The 21616-nt window shown below is 33.7% G+C and overlaps 1 long non-coding RNA gene and 1 pseudogene across 2 annotated transcripts in view; one reads left to right on the forward strand and one right to left on the reverse strand.

The window, feature by feature from the left end:
* Positions 1-21616, forward strand: part of LOC117979392 (uncharacterized) — a 269408-nt gene that overhangs the window by 116090 nt on the left and 131702 nt on the right. The window lies entirely within an intron of this gene.
* On the reverse strand, positions 340-439 carry LOC112439136 (U6 spliceosomal RNA; annotated as a pseudogene).

A 21616-nucleotide genomic window follows, 5' to 3' on the forward strand; every position in this document is an offset into this window, starting at 1 on the left:
AATTTTCATGGACAATATCCTCAAATATGTTTTTCAAGTTGCTTACTCTCTTTCCTTCTCCATCAGGGATGCCAACGAATCATAGGTTTACCCTCATTACATAATCCCATATTTCTCAGAGGTTTGTTTATTCTTTTTAATTTTTTTTCATTATTTTTGCCTGACTGAATTAATTTGAAAAACTGGCCTTTGAGCTATAAGATTCTTTTCTCAGCTTGGTCTATTATGCTATTAATACTTCTGATTGTGTTTTGAAATTCTTGTAGTGGATTTTTCAGCTCTATCATATCAGTTTGATTCTTAATATGGCCATTTTATCTTGAATCATGTTACTGGACTACAAATATGGAATGCTTCACAAATTTGTGTGTTATCCATGCACAGGAGCCATGCTAATCTCTGTATTACACCAATTTCAGTACATGCATTGCTAAAGTGAGGATAATGTTAGAGTTTTGAAATGGCAACAAATTATTTAAAATATCACTTTCTGCAACATTAATGGAAATATTTTTTAAACAATTTGAGCTACAGAAGGCAATCAGTTTAATTTTGACTACTCAAGGGGAGGAAAGAATAACGAGGATGTTCAGTTCATAATGCTTCATTTTATAATGTGAAGAAGTTTGGGACCTTAAATGTATCAAGTGATGTTAATTAACCCCTTAAATCACCAACCTCTGGAGCTAGTCTACTTCATATAAATTTTTCAGAACACTGGGAAATAAATTTGAAAAATTCTCAGTTGGTATGTAAAACCCTTTGAGTTTCTTGTTTGGGACTATTGCTTTGGGATCACCCGATTTTTCAAGCAATTTCTTGTGTTAATGTTTCATAGAAAAAGAAAGACTTATCTACCCTCAAAATCCTTTCATCAGTAACAGCTCTCAGTTTTCTATTATAAATAAGATACTTGGTATATGAGTATTAAAGGTTATGATTACAAAATCACAGCATGAGTTAGGATAAGCTTTTAGAGTCTGTTTAAAAAGTAAAGTATTCATTATTGTTATAATGATCAAATAATGAGTGCCCATTCATAAAAAGTATGCTAAGAATTGAGAACAGGCTATAAGCCCTTTGGGGCTTATAAAGGTGGATTTTTCAGTATCTTGTTACTTATGTATTTTTTCTCATAATTTTCTAATTTAAACATGTGAGCTTGGTAGCAAGATAAATTGAAACTAGCAGGAGGCTCATGTTGTAGTATTTGTTCTGCTACTAACTCCCTGTGGGATTTATGTGTATGACTTCTTTCAGCTACAAATTTCTCATTGTAAAGAATGGGCTGTTGGAGCAGGTTATATCTACTGTTTTTCTATCTGTAGCACTCCATGATTCTGTAGCTGTATACTGGTTTGCTAAGCAATTTTGCGAATCATATAATATTCAGTAAGTGGAATATGGTAGCATACTAATAGTTTTTTAATATTATAAATATTGCACTATTATTGTTAGCTTGAACTAACAGAACTTCTAGATGATATGAACTTCTAGATCATAACATTCATTTCAGGACCATTTTTAAAATCAGAAACCTTAATAAAATATAATTTTCAGGACAGTGATCTGGAAATCTCATTTTTAATAAACACTAGCTGATTTTAATCATCATGCAAGTTTGAAAAACACTAAATTGGGCACCATAGGAACTGTGCACCAAGAGGAATTTGGTAATGTATTTGGAAATTTTGGGCTGCAAGTGACAGAAAATCCATCTGAAAAGCCCAAGAGTAAACTATCCTTCAATCTCTAGAAAATTCAGGGCTCAAGTTATGTCATCAGGGTCTAATTTCTCTTTCTTCCACTCTATGTGTGTTGTTTTATTTAAAGTCAGGCATACACTTACCATAGGAATTAACAGTCCTGCTCTAAGTATTTCATCAGAGAAAAAAATTCTCTCAAAAACTTACAAATATACATATCAACATTACTCATTAATAACTGAAATTTGAAAACATCCCAATATGTTTTAATGGGTGAGTGAATAAACATTCTCGCACACCTAAAGAATATAATACCTGTCAGAATTAAAATCAAATGAACAACGGATGAGTGTCAAATATATGGCTGCATCTAGAAAGGTGTTTGCTAAGTGAAAGAAGCCAGAAAAAAAAGTTACATCTTATAGGAGTCCATATACATGACTTCTGGAAAAATGCAAATGTATAGCGACTAAGAATAGATCATTATTTCCCAAGGATTAGGGAAAGCAGGGGATCTGACTACAAAGGGACAGGATAAGAAAATTTAGTTGTGGTGAGGGGATTATTCTGTGTCCTGATTGTAATGTTAGTTACATGACACTATGTATTTTTCAATATTTATGGAACTGTACATATTGAACTGTGTACTAGAAACGTTTAAGTTGCTGTGTATAAATGAAAAATAAAATCAACTTATTTCTTGACACATTTTCTCTTTGCTGTTACATCATAAACTCAGTAGACATGTAGCACAGAAAAAAATATTAATATGATGGAGATTGTTCGTTTCTTTGGGTAATATTACAAGACTTCAATTATGGCCAAATTCTTATTCAAGAAACGAATCATCCATTCCATTACAATTCAGAAAGGTTCATTTTATTGCCCTTTTACCACGCGTCTATCAGTAAACCCATAATTTCAATGTTTAGTACTACTCAGTGACAGTGTAGTAATTAAAAAAGTTAAATTTTGTTCTATAGAAATTTATTACACTTTTTAAATCTTATTAATAAGCAAAAATATTTCAGCTAGTTGCTCTTAAAATTTGGTGTGTTACTTTGTTTTTTACTCATACTAGAAACAGGTTAATTTTTTTTCACAATTAGTCCCATTAGCAAGGATTCTGAGTCAGCAAGGAAAGGGCACGCATTTTTTATAAATTTCCATAATGATTTCCATAAATGATGTACCTGCACATCACAGTTTGGAAATGTTGTTTTAGTTAAAGCCTTACACTTAATTTTGCAGCCTATGTTGCCTAATATCAATTCATTACAATATAATTTATATACAATATTTTTGTGATGAGATTAAGGCAATGCACTAAGCTTTAATTATCAAGCAGACAACTTCCATGAGGAAAGATGAGAATTTATTAAAACCACTCCACCATACTCCTGTTTCAATCACCTTTTCCCAAGATCTCACTTATCTTTACTCAAGAACATGATGCTACAATGAGCAGAGAACTTGCCTCTGAAATATAATCACTCGTAGTTTATACACTTGCTTTTAGAACAATCTCCAATGTAAGTTTGAATCATAATTTTTTACATGTTTGTGAGCGAATAATTCAATTCTTTCTTTTACTTTATTTTTTAAAAAACTTTTATTTATCAGCTGACCTAAGTAGCCATAATATAAATGCTAAGGGAAACACAGATTTCATCACGGGAAACTTAGGCAATGAAGCAGCAGCAATCAGTGGTATACTTACACAGTCTCAAAAGAGAAATGCCTGAGAACATTGAACTATGCGCTTTAAAATTACATTTTATATTATAAATAAAATATTATATATAATAAACACAGATTAAGAGAAATTGTGTAAGAAATAGATTAAGAAACAAGGAAAAATGAAGTTGCTTTTCAAAAGTAATCGGAGACTTCAAAAGTAACTTCAACACTATCATCCATATCAACAAGTAGAAAGCATGTTGCATCTAGTGGACTGAGCACCAACTCAAATTTTAAAGAAACATTGAAATAGTTAAACAGGTGGTAAGATTCCGATTACTTTCTAACTGTATGCACTGTTTCCATGTATGCTACTTTACTTGAATGTGTTTCTATTTAGCCAACATGGACAGGATGCAATTTCTCAAACTTGAGAAACAGCAGCCAGGCAGCAGTTTCAACATTCCTCTATACAATTAGAATTAATTTACTTGAAGGGTAAAACATGTGTCAGAAAATCTTCAGTTTGGAGTATTTTGGTTCATCCTCTCTCTCTCTCTCTCTCCTTCTGTCTGTCTCTCTCTCTCTCACACACACACACACACACACACACACAAATATAAAAGCATACACATAATTTTAACTGCTAAATGTTAGGTAAACATTTGTGGTACTATATTTAACCATAATAAGACTATATTTTCTTCTTAGAGTAAAAATTATTTCACTTAAAACCTCCAAGTCTAGGAAATCCAGATTATAAGACACACTCATTTTCATGATCATTTTTTAATATACTCCAAAATTGGCCTAGAACTTTGCCTAGATTTGCATTAATCTTTCAAGAACATATGCTCTGAAATAATTTTTCCTTTTGTTTTTCAATTTCATTTATACTTTAGAAAAGTAAAAAGTGGATATATGTTTTGCCAAAGGGAGAATTTTCCACCTCTATCATCTTACTCTTTCCTCAGCCCTTCACATTCTTCAATTAGATATTTATTGCTGTCTGCCAGACATACCCAACAATGTTTTTCATGTGCATCTACATTTGGAATTGACAGAGGACTTCTAATGGATTATACTACTTAGTTAAATTAGTTAAATTCTAGATTATTTTCATTTCTTTCAATATTCCTTTTATCACTAATGTCAGTCATTGATTATGTATTACTTTTTTGAAAAAGAAAGATAAATATTTAAGTTCATCACAGGAGTTATCTATCATTAGAATATTACAAACAACGTTTTAGTATGAAAAGTATGACATAATTAATATCATGTTGAAATACTTAATATTTTAATAGCCATTGGGTATTTGGGGAATGTCTTTTTGAAAAATATTGTGAGAATCTACAACTAAATTAATTAATTGACATTAAGAAAAGTAAAATGTTTAAAGGTAATTAATGCTCTGCTAAAGACTATAACTGCTGACATTTATCTTCAAGGTGTTGATACTTCTAATATCCAAATAGTAAATATATATTTATTATTAGTAATTATTACTATTATTACTACTTATTACTATTACCATTAGTAATTATTATTATATCTAATAATACATATTTACTATTTAGTATAAATATACATTTACTATACTAATAGTATTTACTATTTACTATAAATAGTAAATACATATATATAATATATATTTACTAATAGTATTTACTATTAGTTGAGAATGACTGTCGACGGGGCAAGATTGGATAAGAGATCTAGTTAAGTGGCTATGGCAGCTATCTAGGCAAACTTTTAGTGGTGGTTTGGGGCAAGAGGTACCAGTACACATGATGACAAATGACTAAAATTGAGATATCTTGAAGGCAAACCAATAAAATTTTTTGAAAGAATGTATGTGGCATGTGAGAACAACAAAGACAACAAAATAGAAATAGGGGGACTTAAACGATTATATATACTATTAGTAAATATATATTTATATATTTACTAGTTATAGTAAATATATATTTATATATTTACTAGTTATAGTAAATATATATTTATATATTTACTAGTTACAGTAAATATATATTTATATATTTACTAGTTACAGTAAATATATATTTATATATTTACTAGTTACAGTAAATATATATTTATATATTTACTAGTTATAGTAAATATATATTTATATATTTACTAGTTATAGTAAATATATATTTATATATTTACTAGTTATAGTAAATATATATTTATATATTTACTAGTTATAGTAAATATATATTTATATATTTACTAGTTATAGTAAATATATATTTATATATTTACTAGTTATAGTAAATATATATTTATATATTTACTAGTTATAGTAAATATATATTTATATATTTACTAGTTATAGTAAATATATATTTATATATTTACTAGTTATAGTAAATATATATTTATATATTTACTAGTTATAGTAAATATATATTTATATATTTACTAGTTATAGTAAATATATATTTATATATTTACTAGTTATAGTAAATATATATTTATATATTTACTAGTTATAGTAAATATATATTTATATATTTACTAGTTATAGTAAATATATATTTATATATTTACTAGTTATAGTAAATATATATTTATATATTTACTACAGTAAATATATATTTATATATTTACTACAGTAAATATATATTTATATATTTACTAGTTATAGTAAATATATATTTATATATTTACTAGTTATAGTAAATATATATTTATATATTTACTAGTTAAATATGTAAATATGTATTTATCATTATATATAATAAGATAGTAGATATATATTTACTAATGTATATTAATAAATAGTAAATATATATGGTAAAGGTATTTTTAAATATATATTTATTAATTTTTACTGTTTACTAATTTCTCCAGAATTTCTTTTTCTGCTTCTATAATTTATGGTAAACAGTCCTGATAAATTCTTAACCTCCAGAGAGTATAAATATTCTTAACAGCATGTAACAAAATAACGGGAGATATCTCTGTTAGACAACAGAAACAATTTTATTTGAGTGAGGCTAAAAACATAGATCTTTTAAAATGAGTGTTACTAAGTCAATATTACTTTGGCAAATATTAAGTGGGGGATTTTGATCTTTTTATTGTATCAAGGAACATGAGCTTCAAAATTATTAACATGGTTTACACATCACATGGCCGGACACAGTCATTTTATTAGCATCGTTTCATGTTCTTAATATGCATACTCTGGTTAGAGCTATATGATGCCAGACATCTGAATGTGTAATGGACAAACTGTACTCAACGCTTTTATGTCACTGATAAAACAAATCATTCAAACACATCTGGCCACCTAGCAAGATAATAGTCCACAAATTCTTTCTTTCTGAATATTATTATAAGTGATCTGTCCATAATCCTATCTCAAGTCAACACTTCTATATGTGTACCAGATTTCAATCCCTCTTGCCTACTTCAGGACATCACTCTAGCAATTCTGCCTCATCTGTCCTTCATCATTAATTGTATGTATCAATAAGACTGTTTCCATTTAATTACAAAAATTTTGTTATTTTTTCTAGTCAAAAAAAGTGAATATTCTATTGATCCAGTTTCTCAGCAATCTCTTTGTTCCTCTTTGCCCCCTTGGAGCAAAACTCCTGGGAAATTGTCTATGGTTACTGTCTCCAATTTATTTCCTGCCATTCCCTCATAACTGACTCCATTCAGAATTTGTCCTTTCTACTCCACCAAGTGGTAGAAAGATGTCTCCAGTAAATATGCTTAAACTCAACTCTTCCGCTTTCCCCACAAACCTGGTTTTCAATTAGCCTTCTGAATTCTGTGACTGGCAATTGTACTCGCTCAAGCCAAATCGCCGGAGTCACCCTATTTCTATTTTGTTGTCTTTGTTGTTCTCACATGCCACATTCATTCTTTCAAAAAATTTTATTGGTTTGCCTTCAAAATTTCTCAATTTTAGTCACTTTCCATCATGTATACTGCTACCTCTTGCCCTAAACACCACTAAAAGTTTGCCTAGATAACTGCCATAGCCACTTAACTAGATCTCTTATTCAATCTTGCCCTCTCTACAGTCATTGCCAACATGTGTGAAAGTGATATTTCAAAACATGAATCAAATCATTTTGCTTATTTCTGAAAACCCTATGAAACTTTCTGTTTCATGCACAGGCAAGTCAAAGTCCTTGTGAATGCTAACAAGGTCCTATATTTTTGTTTTTCCCCTTTCTATTACTTCTCTGACCTCATCTGCTATTGCTCTCCTGCTGTCCCAAGCCATACTTCTCTCACTGCAGTTTGACCACACCACTTCCTTTGTTCTTTCTCACCACAGAAGGCCTGCCACTACTCTATCTGAGGACAATCAAACCAGATATTCTCTATACCTGAGATGGTTTTTATTTTCCAGATGTCTGTATAAAATTGGCCACATGTTACCTTTTCAGCATGCTTTATCTTGACCACCACATATAAATCGCCAGTTCTGTCTACCCCAATCATGTTTCACTTTGTTCTTTTTTGCAGTAGCACTCATCTCCTTTTAAAACAATATAAAATATTTATTACATTTACTGCTTATCATCTGTCTCCTTTCGCTAGACTGTAAGCTCTACAAAGGCAGAAGTGTATATCTTGTTCACAGATGTGTCACTGATGATCACTTTGCAGGAGAGAAGATGCCTGGACAGTGCCTGACATCAGTAAATACTAAATTACTATTAGTTAATGTGGTAGTCAGAAAATCACCCTACCAAAGATATTCAGTCCTAATGCTTAGGGAACTGGGAATATGTTACCTTACCTGGCAAAGGAGAATTCGCTGATGTAAATAAATTAAGGATTTTGAGATGAAGAGATTATTTTGGATTATGTAGATGACCAATATAATCAAAAAGGTCTTTATTAATTTTTTTCTTTCCAATGTTTATTTTAGGTTTAAGGGGTACATTTGCAGATTTGTTACATGGGTAAATTGCATGCTGTGAGGATTTGGTGTGCAGATAATTTTGTCACCGAGGTAATAAGCCTAATACCCGACAGATAGGTAGTTTTTAATCCTCACCTTCCTCCTACCCTCCACCCTCAAATAGGCCCCAGTGTTTATTGTTCAAAAGCCTCCTTCTAAAAGAAAAAGAGAAATGCAGGAGTATCATAGAGAGAAAAAATTTATGGTTTTACACAGCTGGCTTTGAAGATGCTGAGAAGGTGGAAAAAACAAGAAAATGAATTCTTCCCTAGAACTCACAGAAAGGAACGCAGCCCTCCCAACATTAGGATTTTAGCCCCGTAAGAACTAGCTCAGATATCCAGAAAGATAATAAAGTTGTATTGTTTTAAACCAGTAAGTTTTGGGTAATTTGCTACAGTAACAATAGAAAACAGATACTATTAAACTAATATATTACCTTATAATTCTCCCCATATATGTAATTTTTCAGAGATGTAGCATCTGTGTTTGATAAAAAAGTATGCATTCCTGTGTGTTATTTGATATAGTTCATATATATAAAGACAACAAATAAATTGGTTAAGGCCCCTAGAATTATAATAATTATAAATTTGCAAACCATTATGCCATTTGGGATATAATAGTATATTGAGCTTCTTGAAGTATTAAATTTGAAACTTGAAATGTAAGTAGAAATATTTCCTTAAAGAAATAAAAACTGATAATAAATATTTACCTGGAAATAATATATTACTACCCAATTTTTTTTGTTAAATATGTGCTAACAAATATCTTGATTTTAGTTCTCAGAGGCTGTGATGCATTCATATTTATAATCAGCATTGTAAGCATTATTTCATTATGAAATCCTGTTTTTATTAATCATATCATGGAACTAGTCTTTCCTAGGATATTGTTTTGGAAAAATTTGTTTAGGCTCAACTTACTGAACATGAATATTTCGCTTAGATACATAGTAATTTAGCCAAGGTTGCTAGTGAATGTAATGAGCAAGAAGCCACATCTTCGGACTTGCAATTTTATTTCACTAAACAAGCCTACTTTACTATGATTAATAAGCCCCCTAGAGTATGGTCCAATGTGTTTAACTTCATTCAACTATTCTGACATAAACACCATCATGCCCAGAAACACCAGTTAATTGCTTCTTTGTTGTAATTTTGCATTTATTTTTGAAATATATTTTTGCTGAATATAGATTCTGGATTAAAAGTTGTTTTCTTTTCACCATTTTCAAGATGTCATTCCATGTTATATTGGCTTCTGTTGTTTCTGATGAGAATCTCATGGGCATTCTTATCATTGTTTTCTGTGCATATTTTTTCCTCTGGCTGTTTCGAAGGTTTTCTCTTTATCATTGTTTTCATAAATTTGATTTTGTTATGTTGATATTGATTTCTTTGTGCTGATAGATCACATGGAGTCTGAGCTTAAACTTCTGTTCAAATTTTGGAAATGTGGAGTCATTATTTCTTCTACTTCTGTTGCTTCTCCTCTTTCTGAGATTACAATTACATACATGTCAGACTCCTTGATATCAACAGCTAGGTCATTACAACTCTGTTTTTGTCGTTATTGTTGTTGTTTGTTTTTCTCTTGTTTTCATTGTACGTCAATTTTGATAAATTCTATTTTCCTGTCTTCAAGTTTACTGACCTATTCTTCTATATGGAATCTTTAAATATATTCAGTGAAATTTCATTTCAGGTATGTATTCTCAAATCCTGAAATTCTATTCATTTTTTAATAGTTTCTTTCACTTATCTTTATATTCATGTTCTCATTAATTATTTGACATATCTATAATAGCTATTGCCACACCCTTGCCTTGTAATTTAATAATCTCTATCATTACAGGGTATTTGTTTATTTGATTGATTATGAGTTCTGAGTCACACTTTCCTGATTTTTTCACATGGGTAGTAATGATGAAAATCATTGAAATGTACACTTTAAATGGGCTTGTTTTATTGTATTCAGTTTATGCTTTTTAAAAGTTGATTAAAAATCACTGCAATAAATTGCCTGGTTTAATTCACTTGTGCTCACACAAACAACTATACATTTTGTGTTTCAGACTTTAGGAATTATTGACAAAAGGAGTAAGAATGTGGAGAGAATTATATAGCTGCAAAGAATGTTTGTCATAGCTGCACTGGGAGTAAGAAGACATTGAAGGGCATTGAATAGAAAGTAGAAACACTTTACATCAAAAGGAAAGAAACTCATACTATACTTTTAACAATTTTATCAACCTGCTTATTGATTGTATTAGTTTGCTAGGACTGCCATGATAAAATACAATAGTCTAGGTGGCTTAAATAACAGAAATAAATTTTCTTACAGTTGTGGAGGCTATACATCCAAAATCAAGGTGTCATCAATGTTGGTTTTTGGTGAGACCTTTCTTCTTGGCTTATGTACAGATGCCTCATTGTGTCCTTACATGGCCTTTCCTCTGTGTACTAGTGGAGATAAACAGGACTCCTGTGTATCTTCTTCTTATAAGAATACCAATATTGCTTTAGGACCACACTGTTATAACCTCATTTTACCTTAATTACCTCCTTAAAAAACTTATCTCAAAGGGGTCACTTTGAAGCTTAAGGCTTTAACATACTATTTTGAGGGAGGGGGACACAATTCAGTCCATATCATTCTGCCTTCCAGCTCCCCAAAATTAATGTCATTTTTGCACAAAACATACATTCATGACAACTCAACAGCCTCCAAAATCTTAACTCATTTTTAGCATCATCTCTAAAGTCTAAAGTTCAAAGTCTCATCTAAATGTCATCTAGAGGATAGAGCAAGGTTGTGAAATAGAGGCCTACACTATTCATCTGCCCTGCAGGGACACCAAATTTTAACAACTATCTGCACACAAATAAGCACCATCACAAAAACCAAAATCACAGTATCTGGTTTTAACTTCATATCACTGAAAGAAGCATTAAGGAGGACAGGATAGACAGTATAAAATCACCAATTCCACCCCTTCATTGTCCTTTGGCAGTGGCTGTGAGGCATCAAGAGAGAGCCTATGCACTTAGAGGACAAAGTGCATAGCAACTGTGGGACGTCGCATTGAATTCATCCTGTCCCAGTGGAGAGCAAAGTTATACTAGGGTCAGCCAGGATGCATGCATGGAGGGAGCACTTGCACCAGACCTAGTCAGAGGGGAATATACCATCCCAGTGGTCAGAACTTCAGTTACTCAGCAAGATTTAATCACCATGGGCCAAAGTGCTCTGGGGCCCCAGGTAAACTTGAAAGGCAGTCTAAGACATTAGGACTGAAATTCCTATGCAATTGCTCATGCTGGGCTTGGCTCAGAGCCAGAGAACTGGGCAGCATGTGACCTTGGGAGACACAAGCCGGAACAGCTAAGGGAGTGCTTAGACCACCCCTAATACAATCCCAGGCAGCACAGCTCACAACAACAAAAGGGACTCCATCCTTCTGCTTAGGGAGAGGAGAGTGAAGAGTAAAGAGGACTTTGTCTTGCATCTTGGATACCAGCTTAGCCACAGGAGAATAGGGCACTGGGCAAAGTTGTGAGGTCCATTTCAGGTCCAACCTCACAGACTACATTTCTAGACACAATTGGGCCAAAAGGGAACCTGCTTCCTTGAAGGGAAGTACTCAGTCCTGGCAGGATTTATTAACTGCTGACAAAAGAGCCTGTGGGCACCAAATGACCAGTGGCAATACCCAGGTAGTGTGCTGGAGGCCTTGGGCTCTGAGACATACTGGCTTCAGGTGTGACTCAGCACATTCCCAGCTATGGTGGCTATAGGAAGAGACTCCTTCTGTGTGAGAAAAACTGAAGAGCCTTTGGGCTTTAAGTGAACATTGGCAATGGCCTGCCAGAACCCCCTGTTGGTTGTTGGTGGTGGTTATAAGGAGAGGCTGCTCTGCTTGGAAAAAGAGGAGGAAAGAGTGAGAAGGGTTTTGCATTGTAGTTTGAGTGTCAGCTTAGCAATGGTAGAATAGAACATCAATAAATTTCTAAGGTTTTTTACTCTGATCCCTGGCTCCCAGACAGCATCTCTATACGTACATAGGGCCTGGGTAACTTCTTGTCTTGAAGAGAACACAAACCTAGATGGCTTCACAACCTGCTGATTATATAGTCCTTGGGCCTTAAGGGAAAATATATGTTAGCCAGGGGCAAGATCCAGTGCTGTGCTGGCTTTAAGTATGACCCAGTGGTGGTGACCAAAGGTGTGTTTGCATCTCCACAACCCCAGTTCCAGGTGGCTCAGCACAGAGAGAGAGATACTCCATTTGTTTGGGAAAAAGCAAGAAAAATAAAAAGTCTCTGTCTGGTAATTTAGAATATTCTTCCAGATCTTATCCAAGACCACCAAAGTAGTACCTCTACAAATCTGCAGAAAACAGAGTTATTGGGTTTGGGGCCCAAGTCCTTTTCAGAAACTGGAAAGCCTTCCACAAACAAGTCCACACTGTGAAGACAGTAAGTACATAACTCTTCAATGCCTAGTCACTAACAAACAACTACAAGCATCAAGACTATTCAAGAAAACATTACCTCACCAAATGAACTAAATAAGACACCAGGAACCAACCCTGGAGCAAGAGATCTGTAACTTTTCAGACAGATAATTCAAAATTAGCTGTTTTGAGGAATCTCAAAGAAATTCAAGATAACTGGATTAGTCTGTTCTCATGCTACTAATAAAGACACACCCAAGATTGGGTGATTTATTAAGGATAGAGGTTTAATTGATTCACAGATCCACATGGCTGGGGAGGCCTCACAATTATGGTGGAAGGTGAAAGAGGAGGAAAGTCATGCCTTATGTGGTGGCAGGCAAGAGAGCTTGTGCAGGGAAATTCACATTTATAAAACTATCAGATCTTTTGAGACTTATTAACTACCATAACAACAGTAGAGAGGAAAACCACCCCTATGATTCAGTTATCTCCACCTGACCCTGCCCTTGACACATGGGTATTATTATAGTTCAAGGTGAGATTTGAGTGGGGACACAGCCAAACAGTATCATTCTACCTTAGCCCCTTCCAAATCTCATGTCCTCACATTTCAAAACAAATCATGCTTTCCCAAAAGTCCCCCAAAGTCTTAACTCATTTTAGCATTAAGTCAAAAGTTCATAGTCCAAGGTATCATCTGAGAAAAGGCAAGTCCCATCTGCCTATAAGCCTGTAAAATCAAAAGCAAGTTAGTTATTTCCTAGATACAATGGGGGTACAAGCACTGGGTAAATACACACATTCCAAGTGGGAGACATTGGCCAAAGGAAAGGGTTACAGGCCCCATGCAAGTCCAAAATCCAATGGGGCAGTCAAATCTTAAAGATCCAAAATGATCTTTTTTGACTTCATGTCTCACACCCACGTCACACTGATGGCAAGAGATGGGCTCCCACAGCCTTGCACAGTTCTGCCTCTGTGGCTTTTCAGGGTACAGACCTCCTCCCAGCTGCTTTTATGGGCTGGCATTAAGTGTCTGTGGCTTTTCCAAGCACATGGTACAAGCTGTCAGTGGATCTACCATTCTGGGGTCTGGAGGATAGTGGCCCTCTTCTCACAGCTCCACTAGGCAGTGCCCAGTGGGGACTCTGTGTGGGGGCTCCAAACCTACATTTCCCTTCTGCACTGCCCTAGCAGAGGTTCTCCATGAGGGCTCCAACCCTGAAGCAGATTTCTGCTTGGACGTCTACATGTTTCCATACATTCTCTGAAATCTAGGCAGGGGTTCCCAAACCCAAGTTCTTGACTTCTGTGCACCCACAGGCCCAACACCACATGAAACTGCCAAGGCTGGGGGCTTCCACCCTCTGAAGGCACAGACCAAGCTGTACCTTGGCCCCTTTTAGCCATGGCTAGAGCAGCTGGGATGCAGGGCACCAAGTCCCTAGGCTTCACACAACAGGGGGGCCCTGGGCCTGGCCCACAATACCATTTTTTCCTCCTAGGCCTCTGATCTGTGAAGGGAGGGGCTGCTGCAAAGGTCTCTGAAAAGCCCTGGCGATATTTTCCCATTTTCTTCACAATTAACATTTGGCTCCTTGTTACTCATGCAAATTTCTGCAGCCGGCTTGTATTTCTCCTGAGAAAATGGGTTTTTCTTTTCTATTATGTCATCAGGCCGCAAATTTTTTAAACTTTCATGCTCTGCTTTCCTTTTAAACATAAGTTCAAATTCCAAACCATATCTTTGTGAATACACAAAACTGAGTACTTTTAACAGAACTCAAGTAACCTCTTGAATGTTTTGATGCTTAAAATTTCTTCTGCCAGGTGCCCTAAATCATATCTCTCAAGTTCAAAGTTCCACAAATCTCTAGCACATGGGCAGAATGCCACCAGCCTTTTTACTGTATCATAGCAAAAGTCACCTTTGCTTCAGTTACCAACAAGTTCCTCATCTCCATCTGAGACCACCTCAGCCTGGACCTTATTGTTGATATCACAATCAGCATTTTGGTGAAAGCCATTCAACAAGTCTCTAGGAAGTTCCAAACTTTCCCACATCTTTCTGTCCTCTTCCAGACTCTCCAAAGTGTTCCAGCCTCTGCCTGTTTCCCAGTTCCAAAGTTGCTTTCACATTTTGGTCTATCTTTAGAGCAGCACCCCACTACCCAATACCAATTTACTGTATTAGTCTGTTCTCACACTGCTAATAAAGACATACATAAGACTGGGTAATTTATAAAGGAAAGAGGCCTAATTTGACTCACAGTTCCACGTGGTTAGGGAGGCCTCACAATCACGGTGGAAGGCAAATGAGGAGCAAAGTCATATCCTACATGGCAGTGGCAAGAGAGCTTGTTCAGGGAAACTCCCATTTGTAAAATCATCAGATCTTGTGAGACTTATTCACTACCACAAGAACAGTATAGGAGAAACCACTCTCAGGATTCAATTATCTCCAACTGGCCTTGCCCTTGACACATGTGGATTATTACAATTCAAGGTGAGATTTGGGTGGGGACACAGCCAAACCATATCAATAACACAGAGAAGAAATTCAGATCTGATAAATTTAACAACCTGATTAAAACACTTAAGAAGAATCAAGCACAAATTCTAGAGTTGAAAAATGAAATTGACATACTGAAGAATGTATCAGAATTTCTTAATAGCAGAATTGATCAAACAGAAGAAATAATTAGTGAGCTTGAGTTGAAGACAGGCTATTTGAAAATACACAGCCACAGGAGACCAAAGAAAAAAGAATAAAAAAGAATTAAGCATGCTACAAGATCTAGAAAATAGCAAAAAAAAAAAAAAAAAAAAAAGGCAAATCTAAGAGTTATTGGCCATAGAGAGAAGGCAGATAAAGAGATGGTGTAGCAAGTTTATTCACAGTTCATTCAAAGGAAAATATCTATGTGTGTGTGTATATACATATAAAAAAATATAACATGTATAAAATATATTATATATAATATATATAATATATATTTTTTCAAATATAAGAAGGCTATAGAACACCAAGCAGATTTAACCCTAAGAAAGCTACACACTACACCAAGATATTTAACAAATAAATTGCCAAAAATCAAGGATAAATAAAGGACCCAAAAATAGCAGGAGAAAAGAAATTAATAACATAACACTGACCTCCAACAGGCCTGGCAGCAGATGTTTCAGTGGAAATCTTACAGGCTAGAAGAGAGTGGCATGACATATTTAAAGCATGGAAGGAAAAGACTTTTACCCTAGAATAGTATATTTGGTGAAAATATACTTTAAACATGAAGGAGACATAAAGAACTTCCCAGAGAAACAAAAGCCAAGGTATTTCATCAATACCAGACTTGTTCTACAAAATATGCTAAAGGGAGTTCTTCAGTCTGAGAGAAAAGATGTTAATGAACACAAAGAAATCATCTGGAGGTACAAAACTTATTGGTAATAGTAAACACACAGAAAAATACAGAATATTATAACACTGTAATTATGATGTATAACACTGTAATTATGATGTACTGTTGTCTTAAATAGAAACACTAAATGAGGAACCAATCAAAAACAAATGACTATAACAACTTTTCAAGACATAGGCAGTACAATAAAACACAAAGAGAAACAAGAAAAAGTTAAAAAATGGGAAATGAAGTTAAAATGTATAGTTTTTACTAGTTTTCTTTGTGTAAGTTTGTTTCTTTATGCAATTAGTGTTGTCATTAGTTTAAAATAGTGGGTTATAAGACAGTATTTGCAAGCCTCATGGTAGCCTCAAATTGAAAAACATACAACTAATAAACAAAAAATAAAAGTGAGAAATTAAACTCTACCATCAGAGAAAATCATGCAAGAATGATAGAAAGAAGGAAGAGAATACTGCAAAACAATCAGAAAACAAATAACAAAATGGTAGGAGTAAGTCCCTACTTACCAATAGTAACATTTAATGCAAATGAGTTAAACTTCCCAATCAAAGGATATACAGTGGCTGAATGAAGAAACGACTCAATGATCTGTTGCCTACAAAAAATACACTTCATCTATAAAGAAACACATAGAATGAGAATAAAGGGATGAAAACAAGATATTCCATACCAACGAAAACCAAAAATGAGCAGGAGTAGCTATACTTTGACAAAACAGATTTCAAGACAAAAACTGTAAGGAGAGACAAAGATTATTATATAATGATAAAGTGGTCAATTCAGCAAAAGGTTATAACAATTGTAAATATACATGCACCCAACACTTGAGCACCCAAATATATAAAGTATATATCACTAGAGCTAAAAAGATAGACAGACCTCATTAAAATAATAGCTAGAGACTTCAACACCTCACTTTCAGCATTGGGCAGATCATTCAGACAGAAAATCCACAAACAAATATCAGACTTAATCTGCACTACAGAATAAATGGACCTATTAGATGTTTACAGAACATTTCATCCAAAGGCTACAGAATAAATATTCTTCTCTTTTTCACATTGATTATTCTCAAGGATAGACCATATGTTAGGTCATAAAACAAGTGTTAAAACATTGAAATAAACTGAAATAATATCAAGCATCTTCTCTAACCACAGTAAAATAAAATGAGAAATCAATAAGAAGAATAATTTTGGAAACTATACACATACATGGAAATTAAACAGTATGCTCCTGAATGACCAGTGGGTAAATGAATAAATTAAGAAGGAAATTGAAAAATTTCTGGAAATAAATGATAATGGAAACATAACATATGAAAACCTGTACTGAGAAAAAGCAGTACTGAGTGAAATTAACAGCTAGAAGTGACTACATCAAAAAGAAGAAAAACTTCAAATGAATAGCCTAAGAGTGGATCTTAAAGAATTAGAAAAGCAAGAGGACACCAAACCCAAAATTAGTAGAAGGAAATAAATAATAAATATTGGAGCAGAAATAAATGAATTTGAAATGAAGAAAACAATATACATAGCAATGAAACAAAAAAATTGGTTTTTTGAAAAGATTAACAAAATGGAAAGCCTTTAGTCAGATTAATAAAGAAAAATAAATAAATAAAATTACAGATGAACGAGGAGACATTAAAACTGACATCACAGAAATTCAAACGATTATTAGTAGCTACAATGAGCAAATATATGCCAATAAATTGGAAAATCTAGAGGAAATGGATAAATTCCTAGATACATACAACCTACCAAGATTGAAATATGAAGACATTGAAAACCTGAGCAGGTCAATAACTAGTAACAAGATTGAAACTATAATATAAAGTCTCCCAGTAATGAAAAGCCCAGGACCTAATTGCTTCACTGCTGAATTCTATCAAACTTTTAAAGAAGAACTAAGGAATAACCGGCTAGCCACATGAAGAAGATTGAAACTGGACTCCTTTTTTACACCATATACAAATATCAACTCAAGATGGATTAAATACTTCAATGTAAAACCTAAAACTATAAAAACCCTGGAAGATAACCTAGGAAATACCATTCTGGATATAGGACCTGGCAAAGATTTCATGACAAAGACACCAAAAGCAACTGCAGTAAAATAAAAATTGAAAAATGGGGCCTACTGCAAAGCAAGCAAACTATCAACAGACTAAACAGAAATTCTAGAGAATGGGATAAAGTATTTGCAAACTATGTATCTGACAAAGCCCTCACATATAGAATCTATAAGGAACTTAAATATGAAAGCAAAAACAAAAAAAAACAATAAAAAGTGAGCAAAGGATATGATCAGATAATATTCAAAAGAAGACATACATGCAACCAATAAGCATACGAAAAAATACTCATTATCATTAGAGAAACACAAATCAAAACCACAATGAGATATCATCTCTCAATGGTCAGAATGGCTATTAATAGAAAGTCAAAAAATAACAGATGCTGGTGTGTTGTGGAGAAAAGGGAATGCTTATAAAATGTTGGTGGGAGTATAAATTAGTTCACTCATTGCAAAAAGCAGTTCAGCAGTTTCTGAAAGATTTCAAAGTAGAATTGTCATTCTGCACAGCAATTCCATTATTGGGTATATAGCCAAAGAATATAAATCGTTTTACCATAAAGACACATACACATGAATGTTCATTGCAGCACTATTCACAATAGCGAACATATGTAACCAACCTAAATGCCCATCAATGGTAGACTGGATATAAAAAATGTGGAACATATAAACCATGGAATACTATGCAGCCATAAAAATAATACGGTCATGTTCTTTGAAGCAACATAGATGGAGCTAGAGGACATTATCCTAAATGAACTAACACAGGAACAGAAAACCAAATACCACATATTCCTACTTATAAGTGGAAGTTAAAAATTGAGTACCTATGGACACAAAGAAGAGAAAAACAGATACCAGGACCTACTTTAGGGTGGAGGGAGGGAGGAGAGTGAGGATCAAAAAACTGCCTATCAGATACTATGCTTATTACTTACATGGTGAAATAATCTGTACTCCAACCCCTGCCTGACACCTAATTTACTTATATAACAAACCCATACCTGTACCCCTGAATTTAAAAGTTAAAAAAAAAAGAAACTAAAAGAAAACAAAAAAGTGCCTTTTAAAACAACAACAAAAGAAAAAAAGAAAGAACTTATACCAATTCTACTCATACTACTTTGAAAAATAAGAGGAGGAAAAAATACTTCTAAATTAATTCTACAAGACCAGTATTAACCCGACACCAAAACCAGACAAAGACACATAAAAAAATTATAGGTCAATATATCAATTAAATATTGATGCAAAAATCCACAATAAGATACCAGCAAACTAAATAGAACAATAAACTATAAAGCTAATTCATCAAGGCCAATTGAGATTTATCTTAGGGATGCAAGGATGGGTCAACATATGCAAATCAGTGGATGCGATACATCATATCAACAGAATGAAGGAAAAAATCTATATGATAAGTTCAACTAATGCTGAAAATGCATTTGATAAAATTCAATATTGCTTCATGAGAAAAATCTTCTGAAAAAACTAGGTATAGAAGGAACAAACCTCAAAATAATAAAAGCCCTAAATGTTAGACGCACAGTATCATACTAAATGGAGAAAATCTGAAAGTCCTTCCTCTAAGATCTGAAACACAACAGTGATGCCCACTTTCACCACTGATATTCAGCATAGTAATGGAAGTCCTAGCTAGAGCAATCAGACAAGAGGAAAAAATAAAGGGCATCCAAAATTAAAGGAAGAGGTCAAATTATGCTTGTTTATATAGATGGTATAATATTATATTTGGAAAAACCAAAAGACTCCACAAAAATCTGTTAGAATTGATGATTCAGTAAAGTTGCAGGAAACAAAATCAACATACAAAAATCAGTAGCATTTCTGTATGCTAGCAGTGAACATTCTGAAAAATAAATAAAAAGTAATCCCACTTACAATAGCCACAAATAATATTAAATACCTAGGAATAAACTTAACTGAAGAAGTGAAAGATCTCTATAATAAAAACTATAAAACACTGATGAAATAAAAGGAAGAGGACACCAAAAAATCGAAAGATATTTCATGTTCATGGATGAAAAGAATCAATATTGTTAAATAGTCATACAGATTAAATGCAAAGTAATATACTGATTCAGTGCAATTCCTGTCAAAATACTAATGACATTCTTTACAGAAATAGAAGAAACAATCCAAAAATTTGTGGAACTACAAAATTCCCAGAATAGCCAAAGCTATCCTAAATAACCACCACAAGAACAAGAACAACAACAACAACAACAACAACAACTGAAAGAATCACACTACCTAATTTCAGATTGTACTACAGAACTAAAATAACCAAAACATCATGGTAGTGGCATAAAACCAGACACATAGACCAATGGAACAGAATAGAGAACACAGAAATGCTGCTACATTGGCAGTTAAATTTCCACAAACCTACAGTGAGTTCATTTTTAACAAAAATGTCAAGAACACACATTGGGGAAAACATCGTCTCCTCAACAAATGGTGTCGGGGAAACTGGATATCCATATGCAGAAGAATAAAACTTGTCTCCTCTCTCTTGCCTAACACAAAAATCAAATCACAATGAATTACAGACTTAAATCTAAGACCTCAAACTATGAAATTACTATAAACTATGAAACTACTACATTGGAAAATCTTCAGGACACTGGTGGCCCTGCCTGTCAGCTCAGGATGGTGACTCCACCCCCTGGCTCTTTGGTGTGGCCTCATCCCCACAGCTTTATGCAGAGACCCCCATCTCTGAGGCTCTGAGCAAAGACAGCCTGACCCATTGAAACAAAAGAGATGGCCCTATCCTCTGAAAACAAGACGGAAACAACCTTGCCTTCCAGCCCCGTTGAGGGGCGTGTCTGCCCTAATTATTTCTGAGCCATCTTTAGAGTTACTCCTCCCATTTCTTGAAGGCAGAAGCAAATTCACAGCTAAAAAGCTGTATCATCCTGTCCTGTAGAATCCCAGAAGTTAGAAAACTTATATTTATTTTATCCAATCTCTGTTCACTTTAGTCCAGACTGGCAATGTTCCTATTTGCATACTCCTCTCTGTATTCTTGTTCTCTGCAGAGGTGGCTGATTAACTAGATGTATAATCTCTTTGTGAAGTAATTGTCCGGTGTTCTCTCTAGAACAGGCTTTCTTTTTTCTTTTTCTTTTTTCTTTTTTTTTTTTTTTGCAATTAGGATAGACAGTAGTTTTTAAATCCTAATATTCTTTTTGGTCAATTCATTCAATTTATCTCCCTGCTCTCACATTTTATCACAAGCAATAAGAAGAAGCGAGGCTCATTCTTCACCCTTAGAAGCTTAGAAATC

This window comes from Pan paniscus, chromosome 13, assembly GCF_029289425.2.
Source record: "Pan paniscus chromosome 13, NHGRI_mPanPan1-v2.0_pri, whole genome shotgun sequence".
Taxonomy (NCBI): Eukaryota; Metazoa; Chordata; class Mammalia; order Primates; family Hominidae; genus Pan; species Pan paniscus.